General features: G+C 38.5%; 1 protein-coding gene across 1 annotated transcript in view; it reads left to right on the top strand.

Annotated features, from left to right (window-relative positions):
• The window catches only part of LOC134796418 (metabotropic glutamate receptor 2-like), a 328,723-nt gene that overhangs the window by 161,465 nt on the left and 139,316 nt on the right, over positions 1-27,942 (top strand). The window lies entirely within an intron of this gene.

Raw genomic sequence — 27,942 nt, 5'->3', positions numbered from 1 at the left:
TGTAATTAATGGATGACCCCTTACATCTTGATGACCGCCTAGTGGAACTCTGCAACAGGCACACGACGACAAGTCGGTTAACCAAAACAAAGTGTGCCTATGTTGCACCAAACCTGAGTTCCACTAGGTACAGCCAGGGTTCAGCATCAGCTCTATCTTGGGTACTGCTCTCCCAAGTGCTCATCAAGATGTGACGGATGACCAAAATAGCGTGGGCTTATGTTGTACCAAACCTGAGTTCCACTAGGTACAGCCAGGGTTCAGCATCAGCTCTGTCTAAGGTACTGCTCTCCCAAGTGCTCATCAAGATGTGACGGATGACCAAAATAGCGTGGGCTTAAGATGCACCAACCCTGAGTTCCACTAGGTACAACCAGGGTTCAGCATCAGCTCAGATCTATGTATACTAAAACCTTTACCAGAATGTAACAAACACTTTTCTGAAAACCGCATCAAAATCGGTTCAGCCAAACGCGAGATAATCGCGAACAAACATACATACGGGTCAAACTGAGAACCTTTATTTTAAGGCGGTTAAAAATACATCAACTTTGACATTTTTGGCAGTAATGCAGTCGGCAGCTATACTGCAGCAGGATTGCAGCATGCACTACTGCCGACTGAATTACTGAGGTAAATATCAAAAATTCGGTCAGCATCATCGTATTTGACATTTGCTGCAGTAATGCAGTCGGCAGTATTGTCGCAATATACTGCTGCAGGCTACAAAACGCTCGTGAAACTATTCAACGTTTGATTACTAAACTATTCAATGATCATGCTTTCCAACGTCCAACGTTCAGTAATCGAGTGACCGCCCGCAACACGCGCTGTGTTGTGTGTGACTGCGGGGGCGTGATCAAAGCGGGTCGCGCGCGCAGCGCGCCGGCGGGCCGCTGCGTCCAAGCGCAGATCGCGAGCGCCACGCGCTCGCGTCACGCTCGCATCGTGCCCCGCTCACGCCGCGCTTTGAAAACGCTCATGTGTAACGGAGCCTTTAGAGATATGGTAATAAAAAAACTACTCCTAAAAAGAAAAAAAATGTGTCAAATAAGAAAATCTAATAAAATAAATCAATATGCCCACGTTTCTACAAAAAGAAGTGAAATCCCACCAAAAACATTCTGTAAAAAACTAGCCAAGTCTCGATGGAACTGCTTGTTTATCTCTAAAAAGTAATGAAATCTATACAAAGTCGTGCCAAGTCTAAGGTTCCTTACTGCGATTTCTTTATTATTATAGTTAATGTTGTGTGACTTGGCCGTTGAAGGGTACACAAGGGTACAAAACCAGGTGCTCCATGACACCAAACATACAGTATAAAAAATTATTTCCAGTACAGACGGACTTCTAATCATCGATAGAAGTCCGTCTGTACGTCTATTTTATGTTAGATCGATGGTCGATTTGACGCTTCAAAAAGAAGTGTTTGTTTCAGGCTCGCCTATACATAAGTATTATTGAAATACGCAGCTTTATCAAGCCTACAATTGACTGGTTATTGAATCAACGTTTTCCAAGTGGCAATTTTCCATCGTCAATGGGTAGCGGTTCTGGCGACAGATTGGTGCAATGGTGTCATGGAGCACCTGGTTTTGTACCCTTGTGTACCCTTCAACGGCCAAGTCACACAACATTAACTATAATAATAAAGAAATCGCAGTAAGGAACCTTAGACTTGGCACGACTTTGTCTAGATTTCATTACTTTTTAGAGATAAACAAGCAGCTCCATCGAGACTTGGCTAGTTTTTTACAGAATGTTTTTGGTGGGATATATAGTACTGTGTTAGTTTCGGTAGTAGCAGTTTTCACGAGCGTAATGAGAAAAGTGAATCGTAAATTTCCATTCATGAAATCAACGTGATGTTATGGTGTTTATATTCGTGTAGATGTTTAGTAAGTAGACCAAATTTATATTGTAGAAATTAGTGATGAAAAAAATACCGATATTATCTACTCATGAGATGAAAAATAATTTGATGTTTAATAAAAATGGTTGCGGCCTCCCCAAAATAAAAAAAACAAAACAAAATAAAAATCTAAACTTTTGCAAACACAACCGTCTACCTTTGTCAATATACTTACTTTATTACCGTCGTTACAGGAAACACACCCAAACAATCCCCCTTAACTGCTTGAATGGGAGGATAGGTACGATTTTAGCCGTTTTCTATTGAAAATGCCCCAAGACGATATTGAAACAAGATTTTGCGATCGGATACTTACATTACTTACAGTGAAACATGAAACCTGCGTGCCAAAGCGTTTAGTTAAATTTGCAGTTTTGCCATCTGGAGTGAATGATAGTGTTTCAGCTCGGTGGTTTTGGCAGTTTTACAAGTGCATGGAAAAGTCCGCAAACGGGCCATTTTTCTTTTATATAGCCAATAAACAGCTTTGTTACTTTTAGTTTATGAGTTCTGATTTAAAAAGCTTTTCATACATATTATTTTTAGGCTTTAGCACATGTATTGTTCGTAGTTCTGTATACGGTAGCCTGTACATTCAAAAAAAAAACCCTCGGTTTTAATTACCACCACTACCTTTTTTTGTAACCTTAGGGAAATAATAATAATAAGCCCGCAGGGCAGCCTTGTGGCGAGCTGTTGGGAAGTAATGACCCCACGGACCCGAGTTGCTCCCGAGAGTCGGTCAGGGTCCCCGTCTCCGGTCTGTCTTCGTCGGTCGGAGTGGACCCCAAGGGGACCCGCGGGACTCTCAACTCTGGCTTACCTTTATTGGCCGTCCAGAGAGAAGTCGTTAGAGCTATTATGCTCCAGGGGTGGAAGTGAAAGATGCATAAGACGCGAGTTGGCGACTTGGCAAAAACGCCCTTTCATTATACCTATTTAATGAAATATTTTCAAAATCAAAATTCAATAACGTTTTATTCTTTACAAAAATTAAACTACATAATATATTAAATTATTGAACAGTAAAAACATTAATAATTCTTATCGCTCAATTAGTAAGCAAAATAAACGATTTTGAACATAGAAATTTCGTAACAAGGCTGACTACTGGTGCCTTTACCCTATTCCCAAACAACTATCTAATTGTTCTGAACAAGGTTCGTTATATATTACTAGCTTCATGTCTCTAAATCTTGTCAATTCACACTGTCAAACGGTTTCGTTGACGAAAATTTATACGGGTTTGTTGCGGTACCCTAAGACCACTCTGCTTACCAAAATGACTCATGTTATCCTCAAGAATTAGTGTAGCTACGCCCTTTTGCCACTGCAGTTTTAACCGCAGGCGTGACGAGGGAATGAAGCGGCTTGGTTATAAATGAAGACATGAGACACAAGTCGGGAAACCACTCCAATTCGTACCTAATATCTACTGACATAAAAGAGCTTTTATATTGTCTGCAAATGCAGATTAGCTAGTACAGTTGAATTTGACAGTTAAATCCTTTTTATTAGAGTTGAATTTAGAAGTTTCGGAATGGTGTTAATATTTGTTTATACTTTATGTCATTTAACGAAGTGGATTCTGGTGAATTTATTTGCTGTCTGTGTGGTAATCCAGATTGGTTGCAGTTTAGTTGTTTAGGACGCAGGAGCCATTGAATATAGGTATTAAGTAATTTAATATGGATGTATTCCAAGTGGTTAATGTACGTATCTGAAGGTGAGTATTCATGTTACGGGTAGAATAGATAGTATCTGTCAATGTTAATTAACTACGTAAAATGTACCTATAACTATAACACTTAACTAAAGAAAGTAAAAAAATAGCCATACATAACGACAAGTAATTTTGATTAGTCTCCATGTCTCCAATAAAAAATAAATTATAAGTGGACCAGGCGGCGTAGCACGGTTGCGTTTTTATCCCTTGTCGCCATGCCTGTCACGTTCTAACAAGTATGTAAGTGCGAAAGGGACGCGCATAGTGATAGTCGATAAAAATGGAACCGTGCTGCGCCCGCAGGTTAATCAAACCATGGTATAATAATATACTCCGCCTGGTACTCCATTCCCGTCTTTTCTAGGTCACCTAACTGACACGGGCTTACGTCATCATGCGACAGCGCTATATGATAATATGCGATAGCGCTATATATAGCGGCCATGTTGTTGTGACGTAGCCCCGTGTCACTCTGGGAATGGAAGACCATGTTTTATTAGACTATGAATCAAACTACCTAGGTAAAGCAAGATTCTATTTGGCCCTGAGTTAGGGCCAGTTATACCATCCATAAATTGATGGACTTATTTAACGTCAGTCAGCAGTGAAATATGAAACTTCCCGTATAAAAATATTTAGCGCACGTGTTAGAATATTGAAATAGAAGACAGTGGACACTGTGGACCCAAAGGTAGACGGTTTGGCGCAACTGACCCTTAGTGCAGCTACAACCAGCCTACATATGGCAATAATGTATGTACGTATTGTACGTAATTTATAGTTAAATAAAATTATTAAAAAAAAATTAACACCACTGTAGGAATTCAAAATTTCATTCACAATACACTAGATTAGGTTCAAACAACGCGGTTTCGTCCGGAGGTTAATTTCATATTCATCTGGCGACAAAAACTGAACAACTCCCAAGTAATTTCACAAGTTTGAATGGTATTATAATCTCTTTGAGAAATTGTTAATAATTTATGGAAAAGGACTCGGGACTGCTAATCGACTGAGCAAAACTTTGCGCGATTGTGTAGATGTTTTTAGCAATGAAATTTAATTCGGTTATAAATAGTCTTTCAAAGTGAAACTTAATAGCAGTCAGAAGTTGTTTTAACGACATTTTAATTGGACTAATTGAGCAGAAAACACTCAACGCGTTTAGACGTTTGGGAATGAGACTTAATATACATTAGGTGAGAAAATATGAAATTCGAATTAAGAAATTAAAGTTTATAATATAAATTAAATCCAATAAGGTATACTTACTCAAATAGATTTGAAGACATTGAGAAATAGTATGACTATTTATTTTCTTTAATGTAGCCTCGACTAATGTCTATCTATTTGTTATCTCCGTAAATATCACTGCAGAATGAACATTAAACGTGTGTCAGTGATTCAGGACGTCGATATTGATTTTTTGACGTTAATTCAGCCACGCAGTCGACAGCAATGTTGTTCAGCAATACAGACTGACATATACCTACGTACAGACTGCATGACTGCATGTATCTATAAACCTCTCGATAAAATACCTTTTTGATGTTTTGTGCAGAAATGCTACAGCAGCATTTACAGCGCTGTTGCATTCCAACCCGAATGTAATATTAATTACTAGCAACCGGCCCCGGCTTCGCACGGGTTAACAAATTATACATCTATACCTTCCTCAAGAATCACTATTGATAGGTGGTAACCGCATGAAAATCCTTTCAGTCGTTTTGGAGTTTATCGCGAACAAACAAACACACAAACAGACAGACGCGGCGGAGGACTTTGTTTTATAAGGTGTAGTGATAAAACCCATGAGACTCGAACATATTAAAATTAATAATTATTGTAGTACATGTGTATGTTCTATTACCAAGACCGTGCATGTGAGGAGGCCTGTGCTAAATTATTAAAATACTGAAACGATTTCCTATCACAATTTTCTCACTCAAAATTTGCTTCTGACATCCTTGGACGGGACGGCGAGAAAATGTGTGTTTCGCATACAGATCATATCCATAACAAATCCAGATCGAATTCATGACCTGTTTTAACATTCAGTATACGCCTCCATGTTACGTAAATTTCAGGCAAGACGACGATGAAAGGCGATTAAGTTATATCCTGAAAAGCCGTCCTCCATTAGAACCTGTACGAAAATGCTTGTCACGTACGGGTATAAAGCCATAAAAACATTCGGAAGAAATTCTACTTTTTTTTTATCACTTAAGAGGAGACTCATGGACATGTGCATACTTCCAATTCTCACCTACGGTGCACAAACTTGGTCTTTGACAGCGTCTCAGAAGTCCAAACTCGGGGTTTGCCAGCGAGCCATGGAGCGCAGCATATTAGGTGTAAAATTAATGGATCGTATCCGGAACACCACGCTGCGCTCCAGAACACAAGTCATCGATGTAACTCGGAAAGCGGCTAAGCTGAAGTGGGACTGAGCTGGCCATGTCTGTCGTATGCCGAGTGAGCTGTGGGCCAAGATTACCACAGAGTGGCACCCCAGCTCAAAACGGGGATTTGGCAGACCACGTCGGCGATGGCGAGATGAGCTAGACTCCTTTTTAAAAGAATGACCGAAGACTGCTCAAAACCGGGAAGAATGTAAAAACCGGGGGGAGGAAGAATGTAAAAACCTTTGCCCAGCAGTGGGACACAACAGGCTCTCAATAATAATAATAATTATTTTTTTCTGAAAAGTTTTGCCGAGTTTATTGTGGAGTACCTAAGTAACATTCGCGCACCTTAAAGTCCTAATATATGTTAAGTTTCTGCCCATTCTTTTAAATTGATTTTAAAAAAGATGTGTGGTTATTTGACACAAAAGCGTACAGTCACCTGCACTAATATGTTTTTTATGTCAGATATTTTTGCGGCATTGGTTGAGTAACATATTATTTCAGGTGAATGTACTGTACCCACTAAAAACGGTTGACAATTTTTTGATTTAGGTAAACAAAAAATATGGTTGTCTGTAAAGTCGGTTTACGGACCATAATTTTGCGTGATAACGTCATAAGAAAACGTGGCCGTAACGTTACCATGGAGATCCGTCCACGACGTTACCATGGAGATAATTATGTCCACAACGTGACACTTTTTCGTGCATGCTGCCGGTGTTCATCGATTTATAAGACGTTATCATGTCAAAAATAATTTACCTCGACTTAAGTACATAATACCTTTAGTTTCCTTTTTTTAGTGGTTTCGTTTTCTCGACTCGTATAGGAAGAACATTGTCACATCACTAGTCTGTTAGAAACTGTCAAGTGCCACGAGTTACCGATGTGTGCTCATCACTAATCTTTTAAGTGCTACCTAAATGCCACGAGTTACCGATGTGTAATCATAACACAATTTGTAGTAGGACTGCTTTAATCGTAAGAGAAAAAACAGTTTAAACTGGTCATTTGTGGTACAATACGGAGAATCATTGAGGTATATAACTAGAGTCGGCATCTCGAACAAATTGTGTCCGCTATGTGTCCGCCATTTTCGGCGTTTGACGTCTGTCACTAAGGTGAAGAATAAGCGTATCTAGGCCAGAGGCGAAACTGTTATGACAACTGCTCATATTCTGCCTACGTACAGGGTTATTTTTAAATGACCTGCAATATTATACGACGTGAATATATAGGTGATACCTAGCAACTTTTCTAATGGGAACAACTACTAAAATGCAAACTTGAATATCATTTACCTTTTTTATAACTTTTATTATATATCGCACGGGTGAAAACGAGGAATCTTTCCTAAAATATTATTTCTATACAATATTCTAAGTACATACTTGTATCACGGACTATATTCAATTTTTTAACGATTCATCACATTTTCTATTTGATTCTCGGCAACAATTTTGCACTTACCACCCTTAATGTAACATAAATATATTACTAGCAAAAAGCAGAGCTTTGTAAGGGCTCGCGGAGTTTTTCTACCGAAACGTACCGGACCGCGACTTTGATCCAATCCGAGCCTTGTTTCATGTTCGATCGAGTGGGTACGTAATAAGTCCGTTAAGAAAGAAATATACTAACCGGACCCCGGTTGCTATCCGGTACGCCTGTCTGTTACAGCTTTTACTTTGTCCATTAAAAGCGTGGCCAGACGACAAAATCAAAATGCCAATATCATCCATCCACACGTATACAATTTCAAAAGCGCTTATTACATCCTATACGGTCGCCCAGTACTTTAATAAGGAAGCCAACTGGCTTTCCTACAGAATGTTGGGTCAGCGAGCTAATGTCCTTGAATTTATTTTTGCGTCCACACCACACATTTGAGCGAAAAACTATCCCGTCTGGACACCTACTGGCGGTAATCACGCTGCTTCACACATAAACACACACACACACACACACACACACACACACACACACACACACACACACACACACACACAGTTCTATTAGGTACAGCCAGGGTTCAGCATCAGCTCTATCTTGGGTACTGCTCTTCTAAGTGCTCATTAAGACGTGCCAGATGACCAAAACAGCGTGTGCCTATGTTGCACCAAACCTGAGTTCCACTAGGTACAGCCAGGGTTCAGCATCAGGTCTATCTTGGGTACTGCTCTCCCAAGTGCTCATCATGACGAGTCGGATGCCCAAAACAGCGTGTGTCTATGTTCCATCAAACCTGAGTTCCACTAGGTACAGCCAAGGTTCAGCATCAGCTCTATCTTGGGTACTGCTCTTCCAAGTGCTCATCAAGACTTGTCGAGTGACTAAAACAGTGTGTGCCTGTGTTGCACCAAACCTGTGTTCCACTAGGTACAGCCAGGGTTCAGCATCAGCTCTATTTTGGGTACTACTTTCCTAAGTACTCATCAAGATGAGTTGCATGACCAAAACAGCGTGTGCCTATGATGTATAAAGCCCGAGCTCCACTAGGTACCTACTGTCAGGGTTCAGCATCAGCTATCTTGGGTACTGGTCTACGCAGTGGTCATCATGACGAGTGGGATATCCAAAACAGCGTGTGTCTATATATGTTGCACCAAACCCGAGCTCCACTATGTACTACCAGAGTTCAGCATCAGCTCTATCTTGGGTACTACTCTCCTAAGTGCTCATCAAGATGAGCCGGATGACCAAAACACAATGTGCCTTTGTTGCACCAAACCTGAGTTCCACTAGGTACTGCCAGGGTTCTGGGTCATTTTGTTGAACTTCACGCCGACGTTGCAATTGTCGTGCAGTCGGCGAGCAGTTCCTATACAAGTTGCAGTCGGGTTGTATCGGCCCTAAGCCCTAAGTCACTAAGTTTGTATTAATAATAATATGCTTATCTTTATGTATAACTTTAGCAGTTCCAAGCAATAGTAACACTAAAACTGTTTCTGGAACTGAAAATACCCGATTTAAGTTTGCTAACACAACATGACTGATTAGTTCATAAGCGTCACAAAACATACGAGTAAATTGACCTCCGCAGTGAATATACAGCAAGATTGATTGTTCTAGTAGGTATTTACAGAAACTTAATTGCTAAATTGGGAATCAAACCAAGCGAAGCGAAGTGGGTCTGAATCCAAAATTTTAATCCACTTTTGTATTCATCGTTGATAATGGCGTAAACGCCATCTGTCAGAAAAACAAATAATTACTTAACATTAGCACGAATGTTAATTTCATCACTTCTCCAACAGATGGCGCTAGTAGTAATACAAAGTGTTATTCCTTTATTTTATTTTTTTAGGTTTATAAAATGATATTTTTATGTTTGATAACACATCTAGACATGAATTTGAATTACTATGTTAAATCTCAAACCTAACAGTGCAGTAGTTTTTCCGTAAAGTGTACCACAAGAATGCATAGATTGTCGAATAGTGATAGGGCTCGCTTCGCTCGCCCTAATAAAATACGTTATTATGACTAAAACATTCAATAAATAACGAGAAAAATATATATTATATATATTTCGTAACTTTTGTGCAATTAACCAACAACGTAATACAACCATTACGTAGGTAGGTACCAATGTGTCACGTCTGAGAAAATTAATCTTTGCGCCGAAGAAAATGGCTTCCAGCCGCGAATGTTCGAAAGTGACGTTTCGTGATAAACTAAATTATCGTAAATCAACAGTTATTCGATTGCTTACCGGTGAAATGTTATTCCATCGCTTTTATTATATTTTCTTGTCCTATTGTTGCAACTTTTCAACATGTACGAAGACATTTATTTAATTTTTTTTTTTTTTTAATTTTCTGTACATCTGTGGCATCTCGTCAGTGGTCGATGACGTACTAAAAGCAGAGAAGTGCATGCACTTCTATGAAGTGCGGAAACATTTTGTTCGAGATGTCGTCTCTAGTTTACATAATACCTCAGTGGTGAAAATTGACTGACGTGACGGCAATTCGAACAATGCTTATAAGATATCACAGCGATACGATACCGATCTGTCAGTATCTGAAACTGAAATCATTGTCAATACAGGTGATGTCAGGGCGTTATCTTTAGCATGTCGAGCACTAGGACGTTTATATATTAGATGAACGATAGGATCTACGATATACGGTTATTGCACCACTATAACTGTCCATTATTCTGGGACGATAATACTAGCAATGCATCACTGCAATTACTGGGCGTATACAGACTGAAAATGTAATGTCAATCAAAGAAAATAGATAGTATAGAGGGGCCCTGTCATAGTAAATTTACTGTCATGTAGTGACAGTAAATTTACTGCCATCTATCGACACACGACTAAAACTCAAAATAAAAACGTATAAAATTATCAAAAAAATGTATACCTATATGGATAAATGATTTTATCATTTTTTTATCATTTTGACCCATGTTCATTCACTGATATCTATGTGTTAAAATTGTTAAATATGAAACGTCACGCCATCTAGCCGAGCTTAGGCCAAAGGTGTGTGCGCCATCTATCCGAGAATGACTTTTTCTTGATATATTAGATTTTTCCTTAGACTTTATTCATCTTATACGAAGTTACATATGTCTTTGTGTCAATACCATGGTATGACCAGACCAAGTGGATGTTCGATTGAGTAGCGCTTTCTATAAAACCATCATAGGGTTCCGTACCTCAAAAGGAAAAAACGGAACCCTTATTAGGATCACTCGTGCGTCTGTCTGTCAGTCTGTCCGACCATTCCCTTCCCCTTTATCTTTGAAACTACTGGGTCTAAATTTTTCAAAAAAATACACATTATAGTTCTTTACCTATAGATGACAGGAAAACCTATTAGAAATGTGCAGTCAAGCGTCAGTCGGACTTAATTACTTAGTTTTTGATACGACCCCTACGGGTTTTTGAAGACATTTAAAAAAATACATTGTTAAAATTTGAGTAGTGTACGGAACCCTTGGAACGCGAGTTCGACTCGCACTTGACCGGTTTTTAAAATACGATATCAATATCAGCTAGCACAACGTGCTGATATTGATATCGAATTTTAGAAATTAAATTCTTAAGAGGCCAATCAAATCACGGGTCTCTATAGGATTAAGAACTGAAAACTGGCAATTAAAAGGCCAATCAATTTGATTTGAATTTAAAAGAGGAAAACATTTCAGAACTAATCAAATTATTGAAGCAGGGGTGCCTGTCGAAAGGAATCTTTTGGAATTACGGAATCGTGCATTTCTTATAGAAAATGTAATAAATTAAAGGAAGCTTTTATTCAAAGACCGTTTACGATGCTCAATCAAATAAAAAAATATATTTTATAAGTACTTAGGTCAGTAATATAAATAAATGAATGCGTAACGGTAAAAATTTTGTGCAAGTATTTAAGAGCCAACGGGAGTGGTAATTTCTCCATACAAACGTACTCCTCATTTTCCTCCGTGGTTTTTGAAGCTAGAACAATGATATATTCAACACAGATTAATATTGTCAATATCTGTGTCGGACCGTTTTGTTTTTTTTGATATTTTTGTTTTTTAAAGCGCTAGAGCCCTTCAAAAATGGCCAAAATGGCCTAATTGACTATGCCGCAATGAGAGGCGTGGCATTCAAAACTGATATCAATTAGCCAAAAAAGCAAAACGGTCCGACACAGATAATTTCATAATCATTTAGATTTCCAAATTTGGTTACGATTGGTTAAGTTTTGGAGGAGGAAACAGAGGAGTACGAAACCTCGATTTTTGAGATTTTTACGCAGGATTTTTCGCCTTGTCCTTATCGCACTACTTTTAGGTGCCGCTTCCGTTAGCGAGACGGGTATATTTACCTAAAATATTTAAAACTCAGCTCCTGTTTCGTCTTAATGTATTTTGTCTCTACTTAAGAGTAGGACATGTTAATTCCTAGAATTTCGTTTTAGACATTTAATTACATAATCTACTATTCATGTTAGAAAACGTAAAAATGTATTAAGTGGAGAGAATAATATACTTGTTATGACCTTCTGTGTTAGCGTGGCTTACTGGCTGCATTCCAAGTTTCAATGTAGCTAGTATTTTCGAAAGGCCGTTAACGGTTTTCATTTTAAATAAAATTGAAATTCTACGTCTACCGCTTAAGTTTTATTTTACAACGACGGTTCAAGATGTAGTACTGACTTGGAAACATTACTTTTCTTATCATTATTTGGAAGATGACAGTAAAAGCGAGGAAGAATTTAATGAAATTTTAATTGTAAGAATGAAATTTTTTGCCGTGTTGGAAACGAGCGCAGATGGTGGTTAAAATTTGATAAAATTACGAGTTAAGTAGTAATAAAAAACTTTTTAAACCATTTTTTAAGTTGAAAAGAGAGATTAATGTACGTTTTGTGGACATAACTGCAATAAACAGGGGCATAGCATTTAAATGTATCTAAAGTAAAGAACAAACTGCCGTATTCGAACTTCAAGATATTCACAAGAGACGACACGTACTAGATCCATTCTAGATACGTTATAGTTTAGATATCAACTAGTACTCTTTTGCAGCGCAATTCGGGCAACCAATGTCACTTTTACGTTAGATAGAGTACGATATATATTAGATGTGAATTGGATCTCTAAGTCATATCCTGTGGAAATCGTTCAACAGTATCTCCAGAATCGCGCAAATGTCAAATTTACAGGTTAGATCTTAAACATATCGTTATCGTATCTTGGTGATGTCTAAAAGATGTCTAATAGATGTCTATTTCAAAATCCGAATCGGCCCCAAAGTGTATTGGCCTTCAGATATATCACAGCGGTCAGGGTGCTTACAAATTAATATATATGAACAATCTCGTATGTATGCAGTTTATGTACGAGTAACTCCAAAATCGGGCACGTTTCAGATTTTCCCTCCCCTCCCCCCATTTCTATCCCATTTTTACAATACATTACGTTATGTAAATATCAGTTAAAATAATAATTACGTAATGCAAACTTTGCTCACAGTATTAGTATAATATTTAAACTGTATATTTATACCAAACGTAATTAATTAATTAATTATACAAGTGAAACTGCGTTATTCCGTATATAGTCTCACTCAATTAAGTAATATGAAATAGCGAGATAATTAAAATGCCAGGGACAATTAAATAATAGCGACTTAAAATCTTTCAAAATCTTTGTTGTAGATAGCTCCACCGCGCGCTATATAGCGATTTCATAGAATCGTATATTTTACTATAACGTGATAACCCCCGTTTTACCCGTTGGAATCCTCCAACAGAACACAAAAAACAGATCAATACCGTTTCAGCCATTTTTGTTTATTTAGGGTACAAAGATCAAAGCATGTAAAGCCAAATTTAAATTTATCATAATATGATCTGAAAAAGCTAAATTAAATAGGGTTTACATGTTAGGTAGAGTTCAAAGCACCCAAAATGCACCAGGTGGTTTCTAACGTTAGGCCATACTTTGCGAGATAATTTAGTTTAGGTTAGGTCAGGCATAACTTTTACATGGGGAGCAATCCCAAAATGAGCTTTATTTGAAGTGGTACTCTATGATTAAAATATTAATAGTCTCTAGTACTTTCTTGTCTCTGACAACATGAAATAGCGAGTTAGTTATGAGTGAGTTATAGCAAAATTACCTGAAATCAAGCTTATTTAACTTGAATATGTGTCCGATTCGAACTTTAAGATACGTCAATTCATAGATCTTAGAAACGATATGGATTAGACGTGTCAGTGTCAAAAGTGACGTTTTTGTTTGAAGAAACGTCACATTTGACACTGACATATCTAATCCATATCGTTTCTATATCTATTAACTGACGTAACTTAAAGTTCGAATCGGGCCGTATGGTAGACTGCCAGGAGAACTAGGTATATTACAGAAGGATAGATTAGATTAGATTAGATTAGATTAATTTATTTCTTATTGAAAATTACATGATATTTAACAATGTCATAAATGTCATAATGTTTCCAAATAACATGAATTCACAAAAAAATCGATAACGCGGAATAGTGTTTACAAATTATTATGTACAAGGATATTTACATGGTATTATGTTACAATACAATATACAATAACTAACAATAACTATACAATAACTAACTTTAGTGAACGAAACGAATAATATGAAACACACGAACGAAAGAACATTATGAATCGAGTTTGTAATAGTTTATTATTCCTTGAAAAATATAGAGTTAGGCCAAGAAAAATCTTCAGCGATTTTGATAGCATACCCAGTGTTAGTGTTATTTCTTACGTTAACACTTGCACTGCGTGTGCTATCAAAATAGTTGCAGACTCATTTTGGTCAAATTCTAGTTTAATGTACAATATTTACCTATATTTAGCCAGGTTAGCCGTGGATTAAGCTTAAAGGATGACTTGCGTTAGAACAGTCTGGGTCAGGCCGAGGCGATTCACACTTAGGTTTTCTATAAAAAGCATAATTATATATAAGCAAATCCCCTCATCAAATGGCTTTTGGCCCTTCTATTTAATTAGCTTCAACCACTTGATAGATGTTAGTAGTTTTAAAAAATAACACCCTCAACTACGCTTTTACGTAATTTTATTTCGATTAGAACCAATTTTAGTAAAGTTATCGCGGAACAAACTATCAAATAAGTTCTTGGCAAAAATTTCATTTTTGGTACAAGCTTTTATCGCCGACTGTACTTTTTTCCACAGGCAACTAATACTCATCGAGACAATTCTAAGAACCCCAAACACAATTAGGTTTCGTTGTTTTATCACAGAGTTCCTATGGCCACCTCCGGTTTCCATCATCAGATCAGCTCGATGACACCATAATATTGCATTGTCACCCGAGTTACATATGTATGCAAAATTTCAGCTCAATCGGAAACCGGGAAGCGGATCAAATTTAACTTGCAAGATTTGATTACACACAGACAACGGTCAGATGAAACTAAATAAAAGCTTGTAAAATAGAATAAAAAACTTTGAAATTCCGGGATGTGTCCCTAGCGAGCCATGTGTTCCAAATTGAATATAAGAACTGGTCCAATAAAAACTTCGCTTCGCTTACAATTCCATAAAATAGATAAAAAACTGAAGTAGAGACAAAATACATTAAGACGAAACAGGAGCTGAGTTTTAAATATTTTAGGTAAATATACCCGTCTCGCTAACGGAAGCGGCACCTAAAAGTAGTGCGATAAGGACAAGGCGAAAAATCCTGCGTAAAAATCTCAAAAATCGAGGTTTCGTACTCCTCTGTTTCCTCCTCCAAAACTTAACCAATCGTAACCAAATTTGGAAATCTAAATGATTATGAAATTATCTGTGTCGGACCGTTTTGCTTTTTTGGCTAATTGATATCAGTTTTGAATGCCACGCCTCTCATTGCGGCATAGTCAATTAGGCCATTTTGGCCATTTTTGAAGGGCTCTAGCGCCTTAAAAAACAAAAATATCAAAAAAAACAAAACGGTCCGACACAGATAATTTCATAATCATTTAGATTTCCAAATTTGGTTACGATTGGTTAAGTTTTAGAGGAGGAAACAGAGGAGTACGAAACCTCGATTTTTGATATTTTTACGCAGGATTTTTCGCCTTGTCCTTATCGCACTACTTTTAGGTGCCGCTTCCGTTAGCGAGACGGGTATATTTACCTAAAATATTTAAAACTCAGCTCCTGTTTCGTCTTAATGTATTTTGTCTCTACTTCAGTTTTTTATCTATTTTATGGAATTGTAAGCGAAGCGAAGTTTTTATTGGACCAGTTCTTATATTCAATTTGGAACACATGGCTCGCTAGGGACACATCCCGGAATTTCAAAGTTTTTTATTCTATTTTACAAGCTTTTATTTAGTTTCATCTGACCGTTGTCTGTGTGTAATCAAATCTTGCAAGTTAAATTTGATCCGCTTCCCGGTTTCCGATTGAGCTGAAATTTTGCATACATATGTAACTCGGGTGACAATGCAATATTATGGTGTCATCGAGCTGATCTGATGATGGAAACCGGAGGTGGCCATAGGAACTCTGTGATAAAACAACGAAACCTAATTGTGTTTGGGGTTCTTAGAATTGTCTCGATGAGTATTAGTTGCCTGTGGAAAAAAGTACAGTCGGCGATAAAAGCTTGTACCAAAAATGAAATTTTTGCCAAGAACTTATTTGATAGTTTGTTCCGCGATAACTTTACTAAAATTGGTTCTAATCGAAATAAAATTACGTAAAAGCGTAGTTGAGGGTGTTATTTTTTAAAACTACTAACATCTATCAAGTGGTTGAAGCTAATTAAATAGAAGGGCCAAAAGCCATTTGATGAGGGGATTTGCTTATATATAATTATGCTTTTTATAGAAAACCTAAGTGTGAATCGCCTCGGCCTGACCCAGACTGTTCTAACGCAAGTCATCCTTTAAGCTTAATCCACGGCTAACCTGGCTAAATATAGGTAAATATTGTACATTAAACTAGAATTTGACCAAAATGAGTCTGCAACTATTTTGATAGCACACGCAGTGCAAGTGTTAACGTAAGAAATAACACTTACACTGGGTATGCTATCAAAATCGCTGAAGACTTTTCTTGGCCTAACTCTATATTTTTCAAGGAATAATAAACTATTACAAACTCGATTCATAATGTTCTTTCGTTCGTGTGTTTCATATTATTCGTTTCGTTCACTAAAGTTAGTTATTGTATAGTTATTGTTAGTTATTGTATATTGTATTGTAACATAATACCATGTAAATATCCTTGTACATAATAATTTGTAAACACTATTCCGCGTTATCGATTTTTTTGTGAATTCATGTTATTTGGAAACATTATGACATTTATGACATTGTTAAATATCATGTAATTTTCAATAAGAAATAAATTAATCTAATCTAATCTAATCTAATCTATCCTTCTGTAATATACCTAGTTCTCCTGGCAGTCTACCATACGGCCCGATTCGAACTTTAAGTTACGTCAGTTAATAGATATAGAAACGATATGGATTAGATATGTCAGTGTCAAATGTGACGTTTCTTCAAACAAAAACGTCACTTTTGACACTGACACGTCTAATCCATATCGTTTCTAAGATCTATGAATTGACGTATCTTAAAGTTCGAATCGGACACATATTCAAGTTAAATAAGCTTGATTTCAGATAATTTTGCTATAACTCACTCATAACTAACTCGCTATTTCATGTTGTCAGAGACAAGAAAGTACTAGAGACTATTAATATTTTAATCATAGAGTACCACTTCAAATAAAGCTCATTTTGGGATTGCTCCCCATGTAAAAGTTATGCCTGACCTAACCTAAACTAAATTATCTCGCAAAGTATGGCCTAACGTTAGAAACCACCTGGTGCATTTTGGGTGCTTTGAACTCTACCTAACATGTAAACCCTATTTAATTTAGCTTTTTCAGATCATATTATGATAAATTTAAATTTGGCTTTACATGCTTTGATCTTTGTACCCTAAATAAACAAAAATGGCTGAAACGGTATTGATCTGTTTTTTGTGTTCTGTTGGAGGATTCCAACGGGTAAAACGGGGGTTATCACGTTATAGTAAAATATACGATTCTATGAAATCGCTATATAGCGCGCGGTGGAGCTATCTACAACAAAGATTTTGAAAGATTTTAAGTCGCTATTATTTAATTGTCCCTGGCATTTTAATTATCTCGCTATTTCATATTACTTAATTGAGTGAGACTATATACGGAATAACGCAGTTTCACTTGTATAATTAATTAATTACGTTTGGTATAAATATACAGTTTAAATATTATACTAATACTGTGAGCAAAGTTTGCATTACGTAATTATTATTTTAACTGATATTTACATAACGTAATGTATTGTAAAAATGGGATAGAAATGGGGGGAGGGGAGGGAAAATCTGAAACGTGCCCGATTTTGGAGTTACTCGTACATAAACTGCATACATACGAGATTGTTCATATATATTAATTTGTAAGCACCCTGACCGCTGTGATATATCTGAAGGCCAATACACTTTGGGGCCGATTCGGATTTTGAAATAGACATCTATTAGACATCTTTTAGACATCACCAAGATACGATAACGATATGTTTAAGATCTAACCTGTAAATTTGACATTTGCGCGATTCTGGAGATACTGTTGAACGATTTCCACAGGATATGACTTAGAGATCCAATTCACATCTAATATATATCGTACTCTATCTAACGTAAAAGTGACATTGGTTGCCCGAATTGCGCTGCAAAAGAGTACTAGTTGATATCTAAACTATAACGTATCTAGAATGGATCTAGTACGTGTCGTCTCTTGTGAATATCTTGAAGTTCGAATACGGCAGTTTGTTCTTTACTTTAGATACATTTAAATGCTATGCTCCTGTTTATTGCAGTTATGTCCACAAAACGTACATTAATCTCTCTTTTCAACTTAAAAAATGGTTTAAAAAGTTTTTTATTACTACTTAACTCGTAATTTTATCAAATTTTAACCACCATCTGCGCTCGTTTCCAACACGGCAAAAAATTTCATTCTTACAATTAAAATTTCATTAAATTCTTCCTCGCTTTTACTGTCATCTTCCAAATAATGATAAGAAAAGTAATGTTTCCAAGTCAGTACTACATCTTGAACCGTCGTTGTAAAATAAAACTTAAGCGGTAGACGTAGAATTTCAATTTTATTTAAAATGAAAACCGTTAACGGCCTTTCGAAAATACTAGCTACATTGAAACTTGGAATGCAGCCAGCAAGCCACGCTAACACAGAAGGTCATAACAAGTATATTATTCTCTCCACTTAATACATTTTTACATTATCTAACATGAATAATAGATTATGTAATTAAATGTCTAAAACTAAATTCTAGGAATTAACATGTCCTAGTCTTATTTAGTACTGTTAGACCGTTGGCAGCGAAGATTTTACTTAAATTTATGGATAATGTTAAATTTGAACGAATAAATTGCATGCTCTAACTTTTCAAATAATTATCCTTAAAAATAGTAGTACTTAAGTTTACTAAAAGCAGATTTATGTTGTTGCTTTGACTGGTGGATTATATACTTAATTACTACGTGTTTTTTCTTCCATTGATTGATACAATGTACCACCACTAAAAATAACACGCTATACCGGGCCGTGCCCGGGCCGAGGCGTCCCACATGTCATTTTCTATGACGGCTGATCGGTGATCACGTGGTGCTTTCCATAGAAAACGAAACTCCGGAAGCTCTGGCCAGGCCCCGGCCCGGTCTGGCGTGTGTCATCCTTTAATTGTACTAATTATATTACCTCCCTAGGTAGGTTATAAGTACGCCCGGCTGTACCTAACTGTGTTTCCTGTGCTCCCTGCCTGTACCGCAATATCTCGGACGCTCAATTTGGTTTCACTCGCGGCCGGTCGACAGTGTCAGCGCTGCGCCGGGTTAACGACATCGCTTCCGCCAGTTCAGCTCCGTATGTACAACTGATCCTTTTGGACATCTCAGGTGCTTTTGACAACGCGTGGTGGCCAATGATTTTGTTGAAGGTAAAGCAAGGTGGAGCCCCACCGAACCTTTACCGCATCTTGGTCAGCTACTTCACGAACCGTAGAGTCAGTCTTTATGTGGGCGATCAGACATGCTCGAAGACTAGCACCATGGGATGTCCACAGGGGTCGGTATTGGGCCCTACGCTATGGAATATCCTCCTGAACGATCTCCTGCTGTTGCCGCGACCCGGAGGAGTGCATTTGATCGCGTATGCTGACGACGTGACGATATTGATAGAGGCGTCTTCTCGCGCGGACATCGAACGCAAGGCCAACGTCATGCTGAAGGAAGTATCCGGGTGGGGGTCACGGAATCGCTTGCGATTCTCGCCCGCGAAGTCCTTGACCATGACGTACAAAGGTAAGTTTAAGCGAGCGCCAGTCATTCGACTGGAAGGCGACTCAATCAAAGGAGCCTCGGAGGTTACGTTGCTCGGTGTCACTCTGGACGAGGCTAGGTCCTACCTGCCGCATGCGAGACTCATAGGGGAAAAGGCCTCCAATTGCTTCGGCAAAATGTCGCGGATTTCCGCCACCAGATGGGGTGTCAAGTACCGATCTCTTCGCGTCCTGTACGCGGGGACATACGTGGCGACGGTCACGTACGCTGCTGCAGTATGGTGCCGATGCTCGTCTAACTTCGTGGTCAAACGAGCGCTGATTAAGACGCAAAGACCGGCACTAATTTTACTTACGAAGGCTTACAGGTCGTGTAGCTCCGCGGCGTTACCTGTGCTGGCGGGGGTTCTACCTGCCGACCTGGAAGTCTGTCGTGCAGGAAGGATCGCTCAGGAGGGAGACCAGCTGGACCCCAGGGAGCACCGGAAACTCAAGTCGACGGTTAGGACGGAGATCGTGGCTCAGTGGCAGGACAGGTGGCAGACCAGCGAAGACGGACGCGAGCTGTACAGCTTCTTCCCAGACGTGGGCGTGAGGCTAAGTTCCGACTGGATAGAACCGGACTACGTGGTTTCCCAGATCCTCACCGGGCACGGCTGCTTCAGGCTGCGCCTACACCAGCTAGGCCAGTGCGAGTCTGCAGAGTGCCCATGCGGTGAGCACAACGAGAGCCGGGATCACGCCCTCTGGGAATGTGTGCTGTACGCGGACGAACGGTCGGAGATGCTGACATCGCTGAAGAGGACAACGGTTGGCCCAGTGTTCCACGAGGAGTTGGTTTCGTGCGAAGAGAACTTCGAAGCGCTGCGCAAGTTTGCGCACTCCTGGCACACCAAGCGAAGACACTTTGAAGAGTGAGGACAGCTGCTCAACGGTGGAGACGACGTCGAGCGCCGTGATTGTCGTCAAGCCCAAATTTGGGGCAGAAGAGATGCTAAGATAGTGGCCTGCCCAATTGCGGGAGAAAGGCCAGGGACATTATCAGATTTGTAGGGAGTCCAGAAGCAACGTGTAGCGGGGCACGGAAAGCCGGACCGTTACACGGCTCCCACGATTCGGTCTGTACGGCGAGAGCCAGGAAAGACCATGAGGAGGTGGTGGGAAATGTACCTAACTGTGTTTTACGCTGCAAGAATAATGTATGCTTTATCAAATATACATATGTATTAAACGGTTCGGTATGTTAGATGATAAAAAAATGTACATAACATTTTTTTTATAGTGGAATAAATTATGGTCAGATTTAAAACTATCAACGCCAGAGTATTTACCTAAATATCTTTCAACTTTACCGCCGACACATTAATGTCACAGGCAGGCCCATAAATTAATATCGACGTACGGTTAGCTGGACCGTGAGGTCAATTCGAACTATATTCCGATGTAAAAGTTTGTTATCTTTAGAGGAACATGGTTGAGTGAGTAAAAGACACCGTTGACTGGTAGACTTAGACTAATTTATTCCATTATTACTAAGCGTTTTATACGTCATTGTTATCTTGACATCACATCTCTAATCTGCGGCGATACATACATTATCTCAACTGGTTCAACGCGTGCTCCAACCTATACTAAGTTATCGACACGCGCTGATTATATTTTGCTGACCGCCATATTATCATTCGCCCGTCCATCTCGCGTACGCCAATACATGTACAAACAAATACGTGCGAAATGCATGCACAAATAATAAGAAAATGATATCATTTTGGTATCAAAATATAAGTTCAAATAGGCCTCCATAAATTGATATCGGCGCACGGTCGGCTGGACCGTATTTTACGCAGATTCGCTCACACCACGCTGCACGGTGCGTCAATATGCACCGTTCACTGAATTGCTGGAAGCTTAGTGTTTTAAGGATGACTCACTTTCGGAGCTTACTTTTCTATGACATGACAGATGATCACGTGATGCTTTCCATAGAAAACGATGCGCCGGAAGCTCCGGCGCGGACACGGCTTGGTCTAACGTGAGTCATCCTTTAATCGGTGCCTGCGAGCTCTCTCTCGCCTATGAGCCCAAATAAACAATTATTTAGCAAATAGACCACAAGGGCACTTTTTTACGTTAAATAAATTGTAAGCTGTAAAAATAACTCATTAATTAAAACCAATATTAAGACACAATTTTAAATATTAAATCAATAAAATATTATAGGTAATTATTTAGAGATGTATACTTCTTACTGTCTCTAAAGCAGGCCACTGACGAGCCTTCCAAATGGATGCCGTTATAATGGATTCATCCAAATGGACGGCATCCTAATATTAAACATTGTACGTTTTTGACATTCACGGACCGATTTTGGATTGCAGCCACGCTATTTGGACTGTTGGAAGGCTCGTCAGTGGCCACCTTTAAAGTAAGTTATTTTAGTAGGTAAGTACTGAAAATTTATAAAATGTTTAATACACTTTCGGCCTGATTCGATCGAACTTTAAGATACGTCAAAAATTTACTAAAGACACGATATGTCAGCGTCAACTTAACTTAATATCATATGTCCCCTAGATGGGGCAGAGGGCATCCACAGTGCTACGCCATCCCGTTCGGTCTTGAGCTACGCGCTTCATTTCGCTCCACGTCCTGCCAATGTCAGCGTCAAAAGTGACGTTTTTGTTTTTGTTTGTCGTATCTTTAGCAAATTTTAGACGTATCTTAAAGTTCGAAACAGGCCGATATCCTACTCCACCAAAATTAAATCTCTAAAAGAAACGAATTAGGTCAAACTCATTTTAAAGAAAGGACAATTCTGTGGACGATACAATAAAAGTTAACGACTCTGTTACATTTTAACGAGTATACCATCTACTGGAAGGGAAAAATTAAGTCAAGTAAGAAAAGTAAAAAAAAATCGTTTTTTAAATTTAACCATAGATCTTAAACTGAATTAGTAGCTTGCTTTTATACTAAACTAGCGACCCGCCCGGGCTTAAACTTAAACCTTCTTCAAGAATCACTATTGAAATCTCTGACTATCTAATCTATTTATCGACTCTATAGGTGAAAACCGCATGAAATTCCGTTCAGTACTTAGTTTTTGAGTTTATCGCGAACGTACAAACACACAAACAGACGGACGCGGCGGGGGACTTTGTTTTATAAGGTGTAGTGATGATTGGCCACAAATCATAATTCTAGAAAAGAGATTGCTAGAGCGGATACCCAAATTCTAGTTACTTAACTAAAAAATAATTAGTCACAAGTATCTGTGTCGTGTGTACTTGTGGCAGGTTAAAGGCATTTAATCATCAAAAATGTAAAATTATATAAAAACAGAATAAGCAACAACAAAAACATGGCGCTAGTGCAGAGTGGAGGTAGACGGGTTAGGTAGGGCTGCACCGTCATTGAGACCGAAGTAATGTTGGATGGTTTTGAATTTGTGCCGTGTCCCACGGATACACATGCTGGTGGCTCGGATTATCGAAATTATATTTTGGATCTTAGCCAGCCCATGACTACACTAAGGGAACTGTCCTAATGGTCAGCGATGGCTTCACCGAGATGTTTAATGAAGGTGGACATTTGCGGAGCGAAGACTCCATCTACGGACGTGTACTTGTGGCTCATTATTTTTTACTTACCTTTGTGATAGGAACTTATAGCTCAAATAAGTTCCCTCTTCAAAGAAATTTATTTTCAATGATATAATATTTCTTTAAATATATTGCCAATGCTTTCGGGGAGCCTCTTAAGAAAATAACAACTTTGTTCGTTATAAGTTATTGCTTTAAAAATTTATAACCGAAACTTTATAACAATTATATTAGGATTTCTCTTGGTAGTAAAACAAAATTTATAGTTATTTTTTCATAGTAGGGTAGGTAACATGCGTTTTATACGAGTACGATTTTTTTTTATATTACAATCACTATTAACGACAGTTTTTTTTTTCAATCCTGACCGATTAATTACCTATTACTGTTTAAATAGTTTACCATTTTACACACAATTTACAAAAACGTCAGATTACTTATGCTGCTGAAAACAGGAGATCACCTGAGCTATGTCTGTCTCTGGCTCTCACGTTAGACCTGGCCGGAGCTTCCGTGTTCCGGCGCATCGTTTTCTATGGAAATCATCACGCGATCTCCTGTCATGTCATAGAAAAGTCAGCTCCGGCCAGCTCCGGCCCGGACACGGCCCGGACACGGCCCGGTCTAACGTGAGTCATCATTTAATATCATACACACATTTCTCGAAAAATTGAAGGCCGCTGCATTCTATTTGTAATGGGATAATATAAGATCAACTATGCAGCTACCAAGTATCCAAAGATTTCTAAAACGCAGCATTGGAAATCCGCCAACACCACTGTCGAACGACGGCAGTGCTCGACCTGTCATTATAAAGATTTTCGGGAAAGACTCATGTTCAATGCAGCCTGCCGATACGGTTGATATTGACTTAAACATACGTATTTATAGGGTTCCGTACCCAAAGGGTAAAAACGGGACTCTATTACTAAGACTCCGCTGTCCGTCCGTCCGTCCGTCTGTCTGTCTGTCACCAGGCTGTAACTCAAGAACCGTGATAGTTGAAATTTTCACAGATTATGTATTTTTTTTTGCCGCTATAACATCAAGTACAAAAAAAATATTTAAGTTGGGCTCCAATACAACAAACGTGATTTTTTTGCCGTTTTCTGCGTAATGGTACGGAACCCTTCGTGCGCGAGTCCGACTCGCACTTAGCCGGTTTTTTAGGACACGCGTGTTCAATCGAGTCGCTTAACTTCAAACTTGGGTAAATCCATTCTGTTAGATAATTCGATATTGCTATTAAGAAAAGGTAATAGGGTAGATATATTTTCTGAGAGGGTCGAATGGATATACCCGAGTTTGAAGTTAAGCGACACGATTGTGACCTAGTATAATTGTAATATTCGGATTTCGAGATAATCGCAAGATCTAGAGACGATTTAGAGATCAACTAGATCTACATTAGATATCGACTAGATGTGACTTGGATAACTAAGTCATAACTTGTCGAAATCGTTCAAGAGGACCTCCAGAATCGCGGAAACGTCAAATTTGACATACCTATCTATCTTACAAATATCTTTAAATTATTCATATCGTAACTTGTTGAAGTCTAGTAGAAATCTAATTCATTATCCGAATCGAGCCGTAATTTCTGTTTACTACGTCGTGATGTGTTGTCGACACTAATGTACTATAGTATCCGGCCGCCGTATCAATTAGCGACCATCGAGCGCACGCGGCTGCCGGCTCGCGCTATAATGGCCGAATAACGTGCGCAAATAGCTGTTTAAAGGCGCCCTAATAAACTTGTTGACGGTCGGAAATGGCTTTTAATTTCGTTATTTAGTTGTTGTTATGAATGATAAAGCAGTTTCGTGACAAAAAATAAATCACAAAAATAAGGTAACCTAAGTACATATTAAAAATTCGATAAAACCATTAAGTACATAAGTAAGTACTTAATTGATAATTAAGTATGTACCTATTGGTATCTTGATATTTTCAAAGTAAACACCGTCTTATTGATCATCATCTTCCTCGCGTTGTCGCGGCATTTTGCCACGGCTCATGGGAGCCTGGGTCCGGTAGGCAACTAATCCCAAGAATTGGCGTAGGCAATAGTTTTTACGAAAGCGACTGCCATCTGACCTTCCAACCCAGAGGGTAAACTAGGCCTTATTGGGATTAGGCCGGTTTACTCACGATGTTTTCCTTCACGGAAAAGCGACCGGTAAATATCAAATGTTATTTCGTACATAAGTCCGAAAAACTCATTGGTACAAGCCGGGGTTTGAACCTGCGACCTCCGGGTTGCAAGCCGCACGCTCTTACCGCGTCTTATTAATATAGTAATGTTATTTAACTTTTTTAATTAGTGTAGGCTTCATATTATTAGGATTGCATTTAAGAGTGTTTAGGTATTTTTAGAATGGACGTTGAAATTGTGTATTAGGTAGAAGTATGTATGTAGCCACAACACCGCAAAAAATTAAGAAATCTGTGCTTTGATCCATCACACAAGTCACACAGCCTGCTCATGTTATAGGTGCCTACACCCATACCCTTTACCTTTATCCCAATAGAAAATACTAGCGCTCAAACCCTTTTCATAACAAGGTGTCAGTTTTCACAGAAATCGTCCCAAAACGTTCAGACACGGCACGAAAAACCCGACGCCCTTCTGACCCCATTTATATGAAAGGGGTACTACGAAAATATTAATACGACCTGTCAGAGTACAGTTGACACCGCATTGTTAGAGCGGGGCTTTGGGCCAGTATATTATTAAACGGGGGAAGAACAAAGGAAAAGCGAAAGATTGTTACTTACTGATGTGTGAACGGATGACGGTTAGTTATGGAATTACTTAGTTAGTTCTTGGTTAGTAATAATTAAGAAATTAATACACATATTGCTGATGTCGATAATTTATTTGAGGGTACAAGCTACCTTTTCTGTAGCTATTACATATTTAAGTATTACCTATACAGCTACGATTTATGTTTTTAAGCTTGTTTTAGTTTTCCCCTGGCGAAAACCTATCTCTCTAACGAAGTAGGTAACCCAATGTTTTTTTTCGAAATTTAATGATTTCTGAGTGAATTCATAGTTAGCCTATAGTTGTAGTTGTTGCATAGCCTGTAGTTGCCGGCGTCCATGGGCTATGGTAACTATACTTACCTCAGGCGAACCGTATGCTTGTTTGCCACCGACGTGGTATCAAACTAAGAATGATAAGTATTAGGTACATGAAACCTACAACAGATGTTTTGCCTATTCAAGAAAGGCATCAGTTATAAGGGTGACGTTACGCTAGAACGGAAAACATCACCAATCACCCATCATAGAAAATGGAGTGTAAAATACCTCTAGTTGTGAACTTGTGAGTCATCCTTTAGTGTTTCTCGTATTAGTGGGTAGAGTTAGACCAAGAAAAGTCTGCAGCGATTCTGACACCCCACATAGTGCAAGTGTTATTTATACGTCATAATTTCATAGTTTCACGTTTAAAATAACACTTGCACTGCGTGTGCTATCAAAATCGCCGCATACTTTTCGTGGTCCAACTCTAAGTAGATTCCCTTTTTAGGGCAGTAGGTACTGCATTTTGCTACTAAATATTAGTACCTAGTAGCAAAATTAGTCCTAAATTCAAATTTCATTCCATTCAAATCAGTTTAGGTTTAATGCAAATTCAACCTGTTTATTGATGCATGACGCTACGCACTAAAGCACGTATTCTATATTCTGTGACACGATTACAACAGAACTAATCTCGGTGCCACATTAATGCATGCCATATTGCCAGAATTATAGTCGACATAATCTTGTTATTAATTTACTGCAGTCAAGTGATATTAGAGATTGATCAGAATTGTGACGTTTTCAGCCAAAATGATTTTGATCTCAATTTAATCTATATGGAAATAGCTCCTTATTGAAGACCGACATTAAGTGCACTTTTGATTGAAAACGGCAAGGCGCGTAAGTTGATCTTGTGTTGAGTAGAATTTTGTCTATATTGCTCTGTGATCAGTGACGGATTAATCCGTCGTTGGCGTTGGACCTACGGATCGGATATATCCGCCGTTGGCGTTGAAAAGGTTAAAGTAGTAGTGTAAAAACATGTTATTCAAGCCACTGCCCGGAAAAGTCGCAATAAACCATGGTTTTTAATATGAATAATTAATTAATACTTACATAACGCAGGCGACTGTACCTACTTACCTAAACGTGACCGTTCGTTGTCGTGCTAGTTAAAATTACATTTGATTTATTATCTTTCAGCTCATGTAGCGTGTTGGGTTTGACAAATCCTCCGTTTTCCTCTACGACAAGTTCATTTAATTACCTTAGGGTCCCCCCCACACATGTCGACGCGGAATCGGCAAAATCCGATAGGAAAAAGCTTTATGTGCGCGCAATAGGAGCGACGCGTCGACGACTTTTTCGCTCTTATTGCGCGGACATAAAGCTTTTTAATAACAAAA

Source organism: Cydia splendana, chromosome 13 (genome assembly GCF_910591565.1).
Source record: "Cydia splendana chromosome 13, ilCydSple1.2, whole genome shotgun sequence".
NCBI lineage: Eukaryota > Metazoa > Arthropoda > Insecta > Lepidoptera > Tortricidae > Cydia > Cydia splendana.
The sequence above is the reverse complement of the archived record's forward strand: the minus strand, read 5'-3'. Positions and strand labels throughout refer to the sequence as shown.